The 19039-nt window shown below is 36.2% G+C and overlaps 1 protein-coding gene and 1 long non-coding RNA gene across 2 annotated transcripts in view; one reads left to right on the top strand and one right to left on the bottom strand.

Annotated features, from left to right (window-relative positions):
- The window catches only part of LOC147506206 (uncharacterized), a 168239-nt gene that overhangs the window by 83157 nt on the left and 66043 nt on the right, over positions 1–19039 (bottom strand). The gene's annotated exons all lie outside the window — the stretch shown is intronic.
- On the top strand, positions 17310–18411 carry LOC147506211 (uncharacterized). Its single transcript, XR_015220762.1, has 2 exons — positions 17310–17453; positions 17730–18411. It is a non-coding gene; the product is annotated as an uncharacterized LOC147506211 (long non-coding RNA).

Raw genomic sequence — 19039 nt, 5'->3', positions numbered from 1 at the left:
TTATAGTCTCTTGATCCAGCGAGTTGTGGTGTTAGACTAATGAAATTTTGTTTGCATGTTTGTCTGAGATCGAGTAACAACCATTGATTGAACTTGAAAGTTGTAGATCTGTTGGGAGAGAACACTTTTATTGGAACTATGACATATGAAACCACTTATGTTTGTGTGACGCGGTTTCTAGTTGAAACTTGAATGCTTGTTGAACTTCTTCATTCAGCTTTTTGCCATGGTTGACTTCGATGTTCTTCTAAGTAAGGTTGTGAGATTTGATAATGTCTTAAAGCACTTGTGGAAATTCTCTTGTGTTTTCGCCATTGTTGAAAGTTGACGCTTTCGTCTTACTTTGTTTAAAAATTTGAGATCTAAAAACTTTCGACAAGATTTTTTTTTTTTTTTGTGGATCTCTATATTTTCTGGATCTGCCTCGTTTGGATTTGTAGCGTCTTTGATCATTTGTATAAGATGGTGGAGCTTGAGATCGTGTACTTTTAGATCTGGGTTATTGTGGCACTTGCAACTATAGATCTGGTGCAGCCTGATTGATTGGAACTTCACGATTTACTAAGTTGTCTTTATCTTGTTGTTGTATGTGTTCTTGTCTGTTTGCTTCCTCGAAACTTTATATTTGTCGCCATTAATGGAACTTCAAGAAAAAATGTGGAAGAGAGCTCATTGATAAGAACCGCAGACGACGCCAATTGTTTGGGCAATGATTCACCTAAATACACTAATGAAGTCGTAAGGGGTGTTGATTGTGGTAGAAGAGAGACTGAACCAGGTGGCTGCCTACGTATCCAGAGTGTTTTCCAGAATCAAATCTCCATGCATGTGCGTAGTTCTTTGTTGAGATGAGAGAAGGGAAATTTATATGTGAATGATTCATTATTGCCTAAGGAATATATTTTCCTTAATAGTCAGAATATGTTATATATAATTTGGGTGTCATTTTAGTAGGCAGCACATGTGCCACACTAGTAGGCAGTGCATGTGCTACATTTGTGGCCATTGCATGTGCCATACTAATGGGCAGAGCATGTGCCACGCTAGTAGGCAATACATGTGCCATACTAATGGGCAGACCATGTGCCACACTAGTGGTCTGGGCACACTAGTGGGCAGCTCCATAGTAGTACCCGACGAATTATGTTTGTAGGGGTATGAATATAGTCATGCAGTAACCGTTATTAGTACATTTTGTGATGTTAGGATATTTTGATTATGGACTTATGGAGCATGTCAGTCAACTTTTCAGTTTAGTATTAACTCAGTCTGGTTTCTGTAGATGAATTTCAGTTATCAGTATGTCTTATTGTGTGTAACTACTATTTTGGTTTGTAATTCTTTCAAAAAAAAAAAAAAAAAAAAATTAGTTAGTATGTTCTATATTTAATTGGATTGTTTTGCTTAAATCTTGACCTTATAGGTCAAGAGATAGTATTTTGTCATGGTAGCTACTACAAAAAGGGAAACGCCCTAGCAGAGGCGTATTTGGAGTTTGTCTGTTTAGTGATCATGGAGAGTATGTGGTGATGGTTGCCGTGTACGTATGTAGTGGATGTCCTTTGAGATAATCCAGGTGAGCCTCATGTTAAGAGGTTGCGTATTGCATTAAATTTGTCCCAGGCACTACTCCCATTTTCCAGTCTATCTTATAATACTGATTGAGTTAGAGCATATTGAAACCTATACTTAAGGATTATATTGCTTTATTGAAGTTTAGTCTATTGTTTTGTTTGTTGAATTTGTTAGTATATGGATATTTCTCTGATTGAGTTGCTTCGAATTTCGGTGACGAAATTCATTTCTTAGGGGGGGGGGGGGAGAATGTAATATCCCGTAAAGTATTTTAAATTAATTTATTTTATTTGCTAAATAAGAAGACATAATTCTACAATTTATTAGCTTAGTGTTAATCTAGATTTTGGGCTTGTAGTAGTAATTTACTTGTTCGGCTTGCACGAAGTAGGCCCAACTTGATGGGCTAGTTGAACTCAAATTAATTGGGAGTACTATTTTTGGGAGAGAACTAATAGATAGATTAAATAAAGAGAATACGAGTTTAGGTCTACATCACCGTACCTTATTATTATAACGAAGAAATAAAAGGGAAAGAGCTTTGGCGGCTGGGAAGGAGGCTAGTGTTGGGTGTGCACATCTTTCGGACTATTTGCTTTGGTCTTTGATGGAATTCGAGCTAAACAAGCTGAGCTTTACCATGCTCAAGCTCGGCTCGCTAATTACACGAGCTTTAAATTGAGCTTGGACTCGGCTCATATAGTTAAATGAGCGAGTTCGAGCCGAGCTTAAACGAGCTAAGCCCAAGCTGAGCCCGAGCCGCTCGGTTATTTTACACTATAACTATGCTATTTGAGCTAAACGAGCCGAGCTTCATCAAGCTCATTTGTTACACGAGCTTTAATTTGAGCTCAAGCTCGGCTCATATAGTAAACGAGCGAGCTCGAGCCGAGCTTAAACGAGCCAAGCCCAAGCCGAGCTCCGAGCCCTCGGCTCAAATTCCACCCTTACCTACTTGGTGTGCTATTTTTCTTCTACCTCTAGAATTATTGGTGTAATCAAGTTAGTGGTGTACTGGCGTTGGTTTCGTATGCTTATTATGTATGGTGTGTTATGTACTTATGTGTAGTTGGGTTGTAATTTGCATATATGCATATCAATATTTTGTTTGCATGTTTACTGTTTTGTCAATCTTGTATGAAGTATGAACTAACCATACTTGGACTACCACACCTCCATGTTTTCATGTTACTAATACCAGCATGTGTACTATATATGTTAAATTCCTTTTTGAGTAAAGTCAGGTCATTCCGTCATTGCATGCTTTTGTACCTCTTTCTATTTCTATACTTATGTCCAAGTTTACATCCTTAATTAGATGAGTACTTAGACTCCCTCAATAACTCCATTAGATGGAGAGACTCCATTTCCTATATGTCATCAAAATCCTATTCTCTTTCCAAAATTCAAAAAACAAACATAGAAATAAATTAATACCGAATAACATACCTAATTAAATGACTAAAGCCAAAATAACAAATGAGTACTCATAACAAATAAATAAAAAAACTTGCCTATATTTTGACAAAATCAACAAAAAAAAAAAAGAAAAATAAACCTTAACTCCCCAAAAAAAGATGAATTGGGTGCACTTGTATACAAATCATCATATTTTTTTTTATATAATCATCCGAACATTTGCTTAAGTCAATAGATAGATAATCACATGGATTTTTTTTTCTCCATTCAAAATTAATGTAAAGTAAAGTGATAAAAAAAAAAAAGAATTTTGTGACAAGAAAAAGAGTGAGAGGATTGAGAATAACGAAGTTGAATTTTTTGGGCGCCCAACTTTTTTTAAGGCGCTGTGTGTGTGTGTGTGTTTTTTTTTTAATCTTCTTTCTTTTTTTATTTAATTTGTTTGCGGAAATACATACAACATTTTTGTTATTTATTTGTTACTATTTTGGGTGTTAGTTATTGGGTAAGTTATTAGTTATTTTTTTGTTTCCATTTTTGTTTTTTATTATTGGAAAGAGAAATATAATTTTGATGCCACGTAAGATATGGAGTCCTATGGAGTTATTAAGGGAGTCTAAATAATTTTTTTGTAATTAGATAGACTATCATGCGAGTTTAGTATACATTCATTCTTGTTGACCCAAAACACACATACGTGTGTGTTATCATTGGATTAGAGAAGTTCTCGAAGAGAAGCAATTATGTATTGAGAATATTCATACAGACAAGAATGGGTCAGATATGATGACCAAAGTTTTGCCCAAAAGCAAGTTTGATAATTGTTGTGCAACCGCTGGATTAGTGGCACACTGTGATTTGGGAATGATTAGAGTAACCCTTCTCATGGCTTGGGAGGGGGAGATTGTTGGGCTATCCCTCACCATGGTCTGGTACGAAAGCGTCGAGTTTGTGTTCAAAGAATGAGGCATTTGAAGAGAGGGAGAACTTCTGCCCATCCGAGCGCCATGAGAATCTCTAACATATTTGAAGTGTTTGTCCCAGTCTCATCGATATTTTGTGATATGCCAAAATATCTTGAAATCTTTAGGAAAACTCATTTTCTTTTGTTTTTCTCTTCATTTTTTTTGTACCCACTATATAAGGGATCAAAATGAGATGAAATCCTAAGCTAAGAGAGCGAGAAAACCAATTTTGAGAGGAAACCAAAATTTAGAGAAAATCCTTGCAAAGAAGAAAAAACTTGTAATGAGAGAGATTAGTGAAGAGAGATATAGTAAGTGTGGAGATACTTGAGAGAAGTGATTGTAATTAATCTTCCTTTCAACTCTTATAAAATGATAGGCTCTTGTGGACATATGCATTATTGGCCGAGCCACGGTAAATCTTGTGTTTCATTGTGTTATGTTTTTACTTTACATTACTATTGTTTGTTTGTGATAGTTAATTTCATTGCTTAGAAGTGTGGTTGTTGGTTGTAGTGAAATGTTATATTTTAATTGGAGTTTAGATTATCCTAGTGCAAACTATCTTAGTGGGGATCTATTGGTATTGTTTCCCCAACACAAAGTTCCTTTAATTAAACAAAGAAGCATTGATATTAACTTGTAACCACATAGGCAGTGGTGGCATTAAGGGGCCGAGTTGGGATTATAGTTCTGTAATTTAGAACCGATGAGCCAATTAGGATTTACTCCCACTAGATCGGAAATTAGGGTCTCCTCCCCTCAACAAAGTTAACCGTCAATTTGGGTGTGTAGTGTAAAAAAGAGGGTGGGGGTGGGCGGAGACTCTAATTTCCGATCCAGTAGGATAAATCCTAATTGGCTCATCTAGTGGGGGGTAATTCTAGTTAATCCAAATTCTTATATATCTGGAGGGAGATTTCGTGAAACATCCTTGCTTGGGCACAAGTTCAAAGCCACTTTGAGAACAGAGAAAAATGTGCATATGGTTGGCGACACCTAACAACATCCTTCGTCGGGCAGCTCCTTTCTATGTCAAGTTTATTACATTAGGTTCTTCAAAAACACTTCTTATTAATGCTTAATGAACTTAATGCTCCATTTTTTTTTATTTTTATTTTTTGAAAAATGATCACATTTCAACTCAATGGTGTGAGGAGTGTTCGCTCGAAAGCTCGATGTAATCATTTTAGCCCTCTAGGGGTAGTGAACTAGTGATGATAGCCTCCGGGCGGATTACGACTGCATTTTCAATTACCGGGGCTATTGATGATAGATTTGGGGGCCGCCTTCTAAAGAGTAGAACACGGATGCATTTTGTATTATCATTCAGCCTTCTTGCGTGACCAGAACAAAAGCAAGTCCTCGCAGAGGTGGAGTAGCTAAAGCCACATGCTTCACTATGGTCCCAACCCGCTTGAATTTTCAAATGGGAGAGACTTTCGAGTCTTCAATTGAATAGAGATGTTGGATTTGTGAACCATTTAGCTTGATTGTTTTTCCATGTGTCATGCATAATTTAGAAAAGGTACTTTTCCAACTATTCGTAAGTCATCGTCATCATGTCAGTAGAAATGCAAATTACTTCGTACGAGAACGATTCATTTGTGTTGAAAGTACTTGAAACTCAAACTTCTATGAAGGCTTCCCATTTCATTAAGAACCATATCATATGTAGGTAATTTTTGTTTCGGAACATCTCCACAAATTCAAATTTCCAAAATGTATATGGAATGCACTATTGTATAAATGTATTGACTTGTTAGGAATTGACGATATCACAAAGAGGTACCTGATTATTGCCTACTTAGCTATTTGAAGAAATCTTAAAAGTACCCCTTCTCTAAAGATCAAACATACTTGTCTAATATCATAAATGTCATTCACGATGTTTAGGAGAGAAGGGTAATATTTTGTTTTTCTTAGGTACTTTGATTTTCTTTTACAAAATCTTGTTTCTGTTCATATATATCTAATGTGTGCTCGGTTGTTTCAGGAGGATCGCAGAGCGTTGAAGTGTGTTTCGCACTTAGCGAAGTTATCCCAATGGAATTTCAAGAATGAATGTGAAAGGTCTCTGAGATTTGCCTAACAGTTGAGAAGGACTGTGTTGTTTGATCTCGTGGAAGGTTATCACGAGCATATGAATCCACCATTGATCTCTGCATTTGTGCAGAGATGGCATCCGGAGACCAACACCTTCCATATGCTAGTTGGGGAGATGACTATGACTTTAGACGATGTTGCCCAAATCTATGGAGTCACAGTTAGAGGAAGAGCAGTGCAAGGGGACAGTGAGTTGAACTTACAACAATCGATAAATCTCCTACATTTTGCTCTGAGGCTCCCTATTGATTTGATTAGAGCGGAGATGGAATCTAGCAGGTTCACTTCAAAAGTAAGGCTAGAATTCATTCGAAAACATTTTGCAAACAAGGTTCATGATAGCCCCATATGTGACGTGATAAGAGCCCAAAACTGTAGTTTTAACCCCTTTAACAATATCACTTTTGACCAATTATGTGATTAATAAGTAAGAGTTAGTACTGCTATCTTGTTCTTATGTATTTCAGGCATTGGAGTCGAATATGTGTAGAAATGCGCCCCTTTTGTGAGATAAAGGAGCAAGGGTTGCTTGCTAAGAAGTTCTGTGATTAAATGTCAAGATTCAAGGAGAAAAAACCTTTTTAAAGCCGGTCCAAATTTGAAAAGTCAAAGTCAACGCGCGTAAACAACGCCTTAAAAAGTCAGAATTTCCGAAGGCCGTATCTTTGGACTCAGACCTTGGAATTGGGCCTACCTTATGTCAAAATGACCGACTCGGAAAGAGCTTTCCAATGGTCTAAGCAATGACCCAATCAGAGGAGCAGAAGTGGGAAAAAAGTCTGTGGAAGTCAAATCTAGCTGAAAAGGCCTCTGTAGACTGAAGAAATTGGGTTTTGGGCTCGATTTTCCGGCCCAAAACATGGCTCCTCAACCCATGCACGAAAAAGTGGATCTGGTCTCCTCCATTTGTATGGAGAAAACTTATCTCTTAAGAATAGTTAGATCTAGATTAGAAAATTAGGTTAGACTCCATTAATTAGTTCCAATAGCTTGTTTTAGATCTAGTTTTTACCTTCAATTAATTAGTGTTAGAACAAAATAGATTATTATTTAGAATCACAATTAGTTTTAGAATTGAAGTAATTAGTTCTATTACCTTGTTTTAATTTAGATTTAGCTTTGTAGCCTCCATTAGAACCATTTAATAAAAGCTTAATTATTATTCAATTCAATTGCTTCAATTCTCTTTCTATTATGTATTCTTTTCATTATTTTGTTCATGATAGTCACATGAATCAAAGCTAAACTTCCATTAGAGGGAGTTGAATGAAGCTTTGAGAGGACTTGATTTGTTAGTATAAATTTGTTGTTTAGGATTTTAAGTTTATGTTTTTCTTGACTTAGAGATAAGAAGAATTTAACCTAAACTAGATAATAGTGAGTTTGCCATTAGAATGGGAACAAGCTTTCTCTCATCTAATTATTTTATGACTAGAGATAGTATAAAGTAATTAGGGATCATTAAAGGTCTAGTCTTTATATTTTAATCAATTGTGTGAGAATATCTAGACTAAGGTTTTCTATACAAATCTATGCTAGCATATTAAGAACTTAAAAAATGGATTTCAATCTCTCTCTAGCTTTTTACATATTTGATTCATCTATATTTTTATTATTTTAGTTAATTTAGAGTTATTTGAATCCATAGTATAATCGTAGAATAGAAATTTCACATCACACATTACTCTCACCATTGTTCCTTGTGTTTGATTAGTTGAATTCGTTTAAGTCTAGAGAGTTAAGAGTGGAACGATTCTGTACTCTATATATTGCATGAATATATATGTGAGAGTAGGAAATAAATAATTGATACCGTAAGAATAAAGTAAGCATAACCTAGTCTAGTTGTTACGGGTTACCAAATGGCGCCGCTGCCGTCTTAATCTCGTTCAAGACAAGAATTTAATTGCTTGAATCCAAGGGGCAATCCCCCATTCTCTACCCACCCACCCTTTTCATTTTTCATTCTTTTTTCTCATATTTTCGTTACTGTTTTAAGCACAAGGGCGCACACCATCCCTTTTGCCTTGTTTAGACCGCGCCCGCCCTCCCCTGTGTCTGCGGAATCACAACGAAGAATACTGCGGTAAAGGTATTTTTAAATTTCCGAAAATTCTGATAATTTTCAGGTATAATATATAAGGTGTTATTGATTTATTGGAATATTTTCAGAATTTTCCTAATTGTTTTACCTTTTGAACAAATACGATCTTTACAGTGCTGCATTTCAATTTTCACACCGTAAGTGTCGGGAAAAACTGTCGAGTAAGATTACTTAGGTAGTTCTAAAAATTCTAAACTTTTTACAGAAGTATCTATCCTAAGTCAGACATTTTCATTAAAAATTTGACGAGTTTTTGATTTGTTTTGACCTCCTAACTAGTGGAGTGTTTCCAGTGTGTTTCTGCAGTTTTGCAAACACTTAATTTCTGGAACAACAGCCAATAAGGAGGGTTTGTAGAACTCCAATTGCTCTAAAATATTTACAGGAATACCCATGATTTGTCAAGAGTCTCTAGTAAAATTTTGGCGATTTTTGTCTCTGTTTTGATTGGTTAACCATTCAGTTGTTTGTATTGTGTCCGAAAACTGTTTCACAAACTTTGAAGGGCAAGTAGAAGAATTTTTCAGAACTCCGATTGATCTGAAATTTTACAGGCTACTTGATAGACGTCTTAGCAAACTACTGTAAAAATTTCAAATTTTTTGGAGCGCGACCCACGCCTTACCAAGGCAAAGTTTGAGCGCGACTCGCGCTTAAAACACTGTAACTTGAGCTAGGAAAGAGCGCAACCCGCGCCCATACAAGGCAAAGTTTGAGCGTGCCCCGCGCCCAAAACACTGTAAGTCGAGTTCCACTTGAGCGCGACCCACGCCCTACCAAGGACATTTCTGAGCGCAACCCGCGCCCTCTTATTGAGCAGCCCGATTTTCACAGGTTAGTCCAAATTTCCATTTCTTCAAATTATTCAGTGTTTCTAACTTATTAAATACATTGAGCTCGCGTATACAAGATGTTATTCATATGCGTAGCAAGGAGCCATTCAGGTACTCCTTCTTACACTCCTCGCTTTTTCTGTCAGAGGAGTTTCAATTCTAGTATGATCAGACTTGTTTTTTTTTGTAAACGCAATATCACACACGTATCTAGAGTTTCACACACTACACCTGCATCAATGGCTAAAGAACCAGAGACTCCCCTCTCTGATTTTTATAAAGCCCTAAACGATGGCCCTAAGTCGTGCACGTTCTTGCAGACCTAGTAGGGGATTTTCGAATTCCCCTAATATATTTAACTTGTTACTGGTTTTTCATGGTTTAGACCACGAGAAGCCTTACCATCATATGCGTAGGATAGAACAAGTTCTCACTACATTCCATCATCCTAGCATAAGTCCGGATCAAGTTAAACTTAGGGTGTTTCCATTCACCCTAGCCGACAAGGCAGCATCTTGGTTAACTGTCCAAACGCCAAACTCTGTGGACTCATGGGCTAATCTTGTTCAATTGTTCATGGAACAGTTTTACCCCCCCCGAAGACACGGATGAAATGCTTCAAAAGATTCATTTCTTCAATTTAATCCTCATGAATCTTTTGAAGCCGAATCGTTTAATCGATCTCATTGAATGCCCAAGATCATAATCTTGCGAAAAGACACGTTTGTTGTTCGTGCCTTCTTCAAGGGATTTTACATAGTCATAAGGAGGTTCTAGATATCATGGTAGGGGTAGTTTTCTTTAGTACAGGAGCCTTGGAGGCCTATACATTCTTAGAATATCAATCTAAGAGGAACAACAATTGGGGAGGTAACGACTCTTCCCGCTCCACTTCTTATTATTTTGAGGTTAAACCTGATTCCGAGCTTAAAACTCTTATCGATGCCCTCACTAAAAAGGTAGATGCCATCTCTGTTCAACAACAACCCACTCCAGTCATGAACATTAAATCTACTCGTTGTAATGTTTGTTTTAGTCTTGAGCATTCCGACTTCTATTGTCCTCTTGTCTATGCACAACCACCACCACAACCATCAAATTTCAACTAGTTAACTCAACATTAAGGACAAGGAAACTTAGGTAATCAGAATAGAGGTTTAGTATTCAAGACCCAGAACTATCAACATCAAGACATGAACGCTCAACAAGCCTTAATTCCAGTTCAACCATCTACAAAAGTAGTAGTAGTAACCTTGTTGGAAAAACAAAATCAAATTATGCAACAAAACTCCAACTTGATAAAAGATTAACATGATCAAAACTCTAATATGATGAAACAAACGATGCAATCTTTGTGCCAAAAGGTTATTGACATGTCTCCTAACCAAAATAATAACCAAATAGGCGTGTCTCTAGGTCAAGTAGTGCCTAATCCTAAGTCAACAAACACTGCCTTCAAAATAAAAAGTTTTATGTGTAATGGTAATATAACCCTAGGGGATCTACAGGCAGTCACTACCCTTAGTTTAGGGAGAGTAGTTGATAACAAAGTAACTATGCTTGAAGACCACCCGCAAACAGAAGATGAAAATAAAACCATATCGAATACTGTCATCGAAATTGATGATCCTACACCTGTAGAGGTTCCAATATGAACATATAGATGGAAAACGGCTAAAGATAAAGCAAAGACTAATAATACTTTGGAACCTTATGCTAAATATAGAGGTAAACCACCGTATCCTGAGAGACTAATTGTGTCTAAAAAGGACAAAAATTTTGATGAGATTAGGGAAGTGTTTAAAAATCTGACTATAAACCTACCTTTTCTAGATGCTATAAAAAGTTTACCTGGACACGCTAAGTTTCTAAAAGAATTGTGCACCAAGAAGAGGAAAACCAACATACCCTACGAAGCATTCTTAACTGAACAATATCCCTCTTTATCTGAACATAACGGAATTGTTAAGTACAAGGACCCTAGTCATCCTACTGTACAATGCACCTTAGGTGATACCTTCATAACAACTGCTTTATTAGACCTGGGGGCGAGTGTTAACTTACTCCCTTTTTACTTATATAAACAACTAGGTCTAACAAAACTTCAACCAACCAAAATGATTTTGCAGTTAGTCGATCGTTCTATTAAGTATCCCAAAGGCGTAGTTGAAAACATTCTCGTTAAAGTTTAAGAATTTTACTACCCCGTTGACTTTGTTATTCTTGACACAGAGGCTGCTCATGATTATATTCCCATCATCTTAGGGCGTCCTTTCTTGGCAACTGCCAATGCCCAAATCAATTGCCAGGATGGCTCAATGACTCTTTCTTTTGGAAATCCTTCTGTGGAAGTTAACATGTTTAGACAAAAGTAGAGACAACTAGATTTTCCTGTAAAAGGTGAAGTTAAGTCTATTGAGAATTTGGTATATCACATTGGTGCTTCCGACGATCTCGTCCCTACACTAGTAAATACCCCTCTTATGGAAGAAGACAAAGATCACAATTTTGACTCCTTGAACATAACTGAACTAGAGAAAGAATTTTCCACCCTGCCTTCCGACACTACAAGAGATGGAGTAAACCTCACAATAGATGAGATAGATGAATTCCTCAAAGATGGAGATGAATACCATAATTATAAGGATGCGAACAACCTAGATGAGGAATTCGACGAGTTTCTAAGAGCCTGTGATGATCCACCCTCTCAAGCACTGCCTAGAGCACCACCCTACCACCAACAACCTGAGTTAATCCCTCACAGAATCCAATCATTCTTCCCACCCTTTTCTTCTAACACTTATCCACATTCCAAGTATCTTCCACAACCATCCATTTTCTCACGATCATTCACTTGGACATCTTTTCGTTCAAAGAAAAAGAAGAAACTTTATGCTCGATTAGGTTCTAGATCCATATATCAGAATTCACTCCCATTCTACCAAGCCATGCCATAGGAAATCTTGGTGCTTAATTATGTTTAATGGTGCATCCCGTGTTAACTATTTATGGAAAGATTCACAATTATTTAGATTATTGATATATGGGAAACTGCATGTTAATACATATATATCACATTAAGTCTAGGGAATCTGACTTTAAAAGACCCAAGTTTTTGTACAATACCAACTTTCTGGAGTATAGGCCAAACAAAAATTTTCAAACTTAAAAAGAGTTTTCTAATTTTGTTTGGGGGTGGCATATTTTAGTATTTCATTTTAAATCTTTTTGCCACCCTTTGCTTGTCATGTTTACTCCAGTAGAGTTTGTGTTAGTTCGTACGTAACAGTTTAATTGTGCTTCATGTTATTATATCATTTTTACAATATTTTATTCATGCAATGCGCCAATTTTGCCACGTTTCTATGGTAAATTCTTTACTTATCTCTTTACACTTTGAGGACAAAACATTCGATTGTTTAGGGGTGGGATAGAAATATTTGCAAAAATTAGGCACTTTTAGGATGTAAATTACGCACTTTTCTTTATAAAAAATTAAAAATTAAAAATATTATTTATACTAGACACTTAGTGATAATGGTATTGTTCCGTTCTCCATGATGATATTAGTCTAGAAATCTCATGTAGTACTTGAATTAGGATTTAATTTTTGAAACATAAATTAATACGTAGATAATAGTTATTGCATCTTTTCACGAACATCTTGCATGAACATCTTTGATTGTACTTGGCAATATTTTTCTGAGACCTAAGTTAGAGTACTTAATACATATCCTGTGAGCATCTAGCCTAAAAGCCTCATAAGAGTGAAATATCTGAGTGATGACAAAAGGGATAAGTAAATTCCAAGTAGAGAAATCACACATCCACTTGCTTGATCACCACACCATATCCTAAGCGAGAATTTAGGCCCTTTTTGGATTGATATAGCCAGAAATTCACACCTATATGAAATTTATTATCTGCTAATCGCCCCACTGAGCTTTTCATTAGCATTTTCACAAACTACAAATCCTTTACCCAATAAAACAAAAGAAAAAATAAAATCAGCCTACCTATCTGGATAAGTCCGAGAAATGGGATAAGTGAAGAAAAGAGAAGAGAAATGTAAACAAAAATTAGTTAGTTGCTCCAAAAAAGAAAAAAAAAAGGTTCCATCCAAAGAAGAGAAAAAGAAAATAAAATAAAAACTCCAAAAATAGAATAAAAGGAGTCAAAAAGCCAAAATAAAAAAGCTAAGGATGGAAACAAAGTGTAGAAGCAAAAGAACAAGGTTTTCTCTAGTTACATAATATGAAGACCCTATTTTCTCAGACTTGTCTTTTTGAATATCCATTTCCTTCCTTTTTAATTAGCACATATTCCCCGTATCACCTAATAAAAGACCTTTAGCTAAATTAGGAATAGGTTGGTGTGATAGTAAGTGGTATATGTGTTTGATCGACCTCAGCTTCCTTGGATTGTCATTGAGATTGTGAGGAAACGTGTGCCCACTGTACACTGGAGTTAGCAAACTTGAGTGGAAAAATCAGAGTGTTATGTGTTTTGACACATTCCTTGTGAGAACCTACTTAGGCACGCTACCCAAAAGTTTCAGAAATGGACCTGCCATTGCATTTGATATCATAGTTCATTGTATAGTTGTTTATCTTAAGATGATTTGATTGTTATGCATGTATTAGTTTAAGTTTTAGAATGATCATTCTTGTTTAAATACTAGTGAGATGTATAGATCATTGAGACATAAATAAGGAAACAATAGTTTTATTTCTTAGTTGTTGTAGTATAGATGAAGTTTGTGAGTACCTTCACTGGAAAACTCTCGCGAAGCTATAACTCGTCCACTAGGGAATTCCTAGTAGTTTAAGGCCTTGTTACATATGGTCAATGCAATCGCACTCGGCGAAATGAGATTAGTTAGAACTCCATTTTTGGTCACTTATTCTAATTTATCATATTTGTTTGAGGACAAGAAAAATGTTGTTTGGGGGTGGTTTGATAAGAGCCTAAAACTATAGTTTTAACCCCTTTAACAATATCGTTTTTGACCAATTATGTGATTAATAAGTATGGTTAGTACTGCTATCGTGTTCTTATGTATTTCAGGCATTGGAGTCGAATATGTGCAGAAATGCGCCCCTTTTGCGAGATAAAGGAGCAAGGGTTGCTTGCTAAGAAGTTCTGTGATTAAAGGCCAAGATTCAAGGAGAAAAAACCTTTTTAAATCCCGGTCAAAGCTGAAAAGTCAAAGTCAACGCGGGCAGAAACAGTGCACAAAAGTCAGCAGAACTTACGAAGGTCGTATCTTTGGACTTAGACCTTGGAATTGGGCCTACCTTATGTTAAAACGACCGACTCGGAAAGAGCTTTCCAATAGTCTAAGAAATGACCCAATCAGAGGAGCAGAAGTGGGCAAAAAGTCCGTGGAAGTCAAATCCAGCCGAAAAGGCCTCTGTGGACTGAAGAAATTGGGTTTTGGGCTCGATTTTCCGGCCCAAAACATGGCTCCTCAGCCCATGCACGAAAAAGTGGATCTGGTCTCCTCCATTTGTATGGAAAAGACTTAGCTCTTAAGAATAGTTAGATCTAGATTAGAAAATTAGGTTAGACTCCATTAATTAGTTCCAATAGCTTGTTTTAAATCTAGTTTTTACCTTCAATTAATTAGTGTTAGAACAAAATAGATTATTATTTAGAATCACAATTAGTTTTAGAATTGAAGTAATTAGTTCTATTACCTTGTTTTAATTTAGATTTAGCTTTGTAGCCTCCATTATAACCATTTAATAAAAGTTTAATTATTATTCAATTCAATTGCTTCTCTTTCTATTATGTATTCTTTTCATTATTTTGTTCATGATAATCCCATGAATCAAAGCTAAACTTCCATTAGAGGGAGTTGACTGAAGCTTTGAGAGGACTTGATTTGTTAGTATAGATTTGTTGTTTAGGATTTTAAGTTTATGTTTTTCTTGACTTAGAGATAAGAAGAATTTAACCTAAACTAGAGAATAGTGAGTTTGCCATGAGAATGAGAACAAACTTTCTCTCATGTTAATTATTTTATGACTAGAGATAGATAAAGTAATTAGGGATCATTAAAGGTCTAGTCTTTATATTTTAATCTTGTGTGAGAATATCTAGACTAAGGTTTTCTACACAAATCTATGCTAGCATGTTAAGAACTTAAAAAATGGATTTCAATCTCTCTCTAGATTTTTCCATATTTGATTCATCTATACTTTTATTAGTTTAGTTAATTTAGAGTTATTTGAATCCATAGTATAATCGTAGAATAAAAATTTCACATCACACATTACTTTCACCATTGTTCCTTGTGTTTGATTAGTTGAATTCGTTTAAGTCTAGAGAGTTAAGAGTGGAACGATTCCGAACTCCATATATTGCATGAATATATATGTGAGAGTAGGAAATAAATAATTGATACCGTAAGAATAAAGTAAGCATAATCTAGTCTATGGGTTATCATGACGCTGCTGGGAAGGTGGTGGAGAAGGCCTCGAGTTTCCAGGAAGTCCAACGGGCTGTCAGAGCTTTTATCCTATTTTTCTTTGGATGTGCCATTTTTACTAACAAGTCTAGGACCGGAGTGCTTATTGTAGGAACCGTTATTTCAGAATGACTATTTCTACAAACCGCGAACACCACGCGCAGCGGAATTAATGGGTGTTCACGATTTGTGATTGGAAAACATACCTTTGAATACGATTTAGATAACTCTGAGAATCCAAGCTTTATCAAATCTGAAATCAACAATCAACCCCTTGATCTTCTGTTGTATTCCTTTAGAATAGATTGGACGTTGTGTGGACAACGATCTACTAATCCCCTTCTTTCTCTCAAGATCAGAAACAAATTCAGATCTACTTTTCTTGCCTCTTTTTCAGAACCAGTGAATAGTTAATTTCGGCTAGAGAGAGATTATTCTATTTATAGGCTACAATAGGGACCATGAGGAGAAATTAGGGTTGGGCCTCCCGACGGGCTTGGGCTTCCCATATTCGCCCCGAACACACGACCCAAGTCTATCAACAAATGGCTTATTCCACTAAAGGCCATTGTTGTACTACCGCCCTAATCCCAAATTACGTGTCAGCATTTATGGGCTCCATATTATATGCTTGTGGATCTCCCCGTGTTTAAGATATCGAATGTCCGTTAATTAAGTCAAGTTACTGTTAACTACATTAATCAACTTCTTATGTCCTTGAATAGTACCACTCAACCTCATTGTCATGTCGGAATAAATCCACCTGCAGGGTTTACATGACAATCTTTTTGAGCTCCTCAAGGGGACATCATCAACCCGACTTCTTTTGGGACACGATTCCTTCTATAATCAATAAAGACACCTTACATACAATGTCATTACCCAATCCATCGAGTTTGTTGATTAACAAATGAATCTCACTCATTGATGATTTAAAGCAATGTACAATGCATGTAAGTGCCCGTTATTATATCCGGATTAGGAGGACAAGCATCCATAATAACAGAGGCGTTTGTTATCTTATATAGTCAGTATAAGGAGAAACAACCTCACTTGGTCCTATTCAATATACACAAAGTGTACTAGTGTAATCCTATAGTCAAGATAGACTAATACCAGATTATATTACAACCGTACTAATGGTTTGTCCAAATCCATCTAGGTTGTGAACGATTACTTATACTTTATAAGGTACTGATGATATGATCTTCTGTGTGTTCACACCATATCATCTACAACATAAATTATTAGACACATGCATATAACTAATAGCATATATAATATGCATAACATTTGCTCATATGATTCTCATTCAAAATATAAAGAATTAGAGTTAATACAAAAGTAATGCTTTTAGTATATAACCCTATCACCTATATGTTATCTGAGGCCATTGTTGAAATTCAGTGAGATAGAAGAGTATGCATGGAGTGCAGCAATTTTGGTGTTTTTGTATAAAGGTCTTGGGGCTGCCACATGTGCAAAGGTGAAAGGGATTACAGGCTATACGACTCTTATATATGTAAAACTTGAGTATTTTAGAGTTTATTTTTTTTAGGGTTAGTTAGACTTACCCCATTACTAGTTGTAATTAGTGTTACCCCATTTTGAGTGATCCAACGGTTAGATTTCTTCATCTGAAAAAAATTCATCTCAGAACCGTTGGATCTTGCAATTGGGGTATCACTATTTTGAAAACGGGGTAACACTAATTGCAACTAGTAATGGGGGGTAAGTCTAACTAACCTTTTTTTTTTAATGTTAATTCTATTACTCTACCAATAATATGTTAACTATTTGTGCATATCTAGGTGTGGATCTATGAGTATTTTTCGGTATTCATAGCAGTCCCAAACTTCAACTATACCTCGTCTCAGCCGCGTGCTCATAGACACACCCCAGTCGCTCCACACTATTACGATACAACGCATGCATTGCAGTATTATTGAGCGATAATTGATGATTTGAATTATTTCAATGTAAGTATTAAGTTCAATGTATGTAAGTATTTAAGTTTAAGTTTAAGTATTTAAGTTTGTTTATATTTTTTTTTAGTAATTGATCATTGGAGTTGTTAATGACACATTTGATTTTGTTTCAGGTTGTTTGGCATCCCTACGAAAATGTCAGAGATACAAACCCGATCGATGACATTGCATTTTTTAAGGGATTGCTATATTTTTTCAACATTGTCGAGCTTTACACTGTCGCAAGGGTGGTGCGTCAGTTGGGTCACGTGTAGCTTGTACCTGTAGATCCTCCAATACCAAATTGGAGAACACGAACTGTGGTAGGATGCGGGTATGAGGTGAACTGGACCAATATTGGGCCACTTTACTGGGAGTCATGGCAGAATCACGTGATCCAACCCTGCAACCGAGGACCTATCTCGTCTTATCCATGGGAGTGTCATCAAAACTACATGACTTGGTATGCGAGGAATTCTCATGTGGTTTTGGTGAATCCTGAGCGTCTTCTTATTCATCTCTCCCTGGAGACACTGCCTAATTGTTCACCGATCGTAAGTATTGTGATTTTTAATTGAGTTTCTATAACTGTGATTTTTTGCATTCGATTGGTAACTTATCTTGATTTTCCTTTTTTCGACAGAACGACGTCATCGATGAAACCAGTCGTTTGCTAGAGAGAGGTCTACAATTGGCTGGGAATGATATGCCAGAGGAAGCAAGGTCCTCCTTCGAACGGGCGTACAACTTGACTAGGTGCAAGTACATTGGTGGGCGTTATAGTTCATGATTTGTTTCAGTTTAGGGTTTGTAACTTTGTAATTTGTTTAATGGATGGATTATTTAAAACTTTGTTAACTTTGTTTCAGTTTTAGTTTGATGGATGTAATTTGTTTCAGTTTAGGGTTTATAACTTTGTTAACTTCGAATGGATAGATATGATGTTTGAATGAATGTTTGATGTTTGAATGGATGAATGATGTTTGAATGGATGTTTGATGTTTAAATGGAATTTGATGAATATGAATGGATGAATTTGATGAATGGATGTTTGATGTTTGAATGGAATTAAGTGGAATTTAATGAATATAAAAGTGTTGTAAAGACGAAATGAACTTTCAAATTTTTTTTTTGTCCAAACGACCCAGCCGCATCGTTTGGTATAAAGGCCAAACCACCTCGTCAGATCGTTTTCCCTTTATACCAAACGACTTCGGCGAATCGATTTCCTTTAAGCCTAAAACGACCTAGCCATGTCGTTTGGTATAAAAGCCAAACGACTTTCGCAGATCGCTTGTTTTAAGCCCAAAAACGACCCACCACATCGTTTTGGTATAAAGGCCAAACGACTTGACCATGTCGTTTGCTTTTAAGCCCAAACGATGTGGCTGGGTCGTTTGGTATAAAAGCCAAATGACTTGACCATGTAGTTTCGGTCATTATTGACAACATACGAACATTATTTCAAATCACTCGATTGTCGTCCAAATCAACTAGTCGATTACTCGATTACCATCCGAATCAACTTAGTCGATCACTCGATTTCCAAATTACTCGATTGTCATCCGAATCAACTTAGTCGATCGAGCGATTTCCAA

Source organism: Coptis chinensis, chromosome 4, assembly GCF_015680905.1.
Source record: "Coptis chinensis isolate HL-2020 chromosome 4, ASM1568090v1, whole genome shotgun sequence".
Classification (NCBI taxonomy): Eukaryota; Viridiplantae; Streptophyta; class Magnoliopsida; order Ranunculales; family Ranunculaceae; genus Coptis; species Coptis chinensis.
Note: the sequence above shows the minus strand (reverse complement) of the source record. Positions and strands in the feature narration are given on the sequence as shown.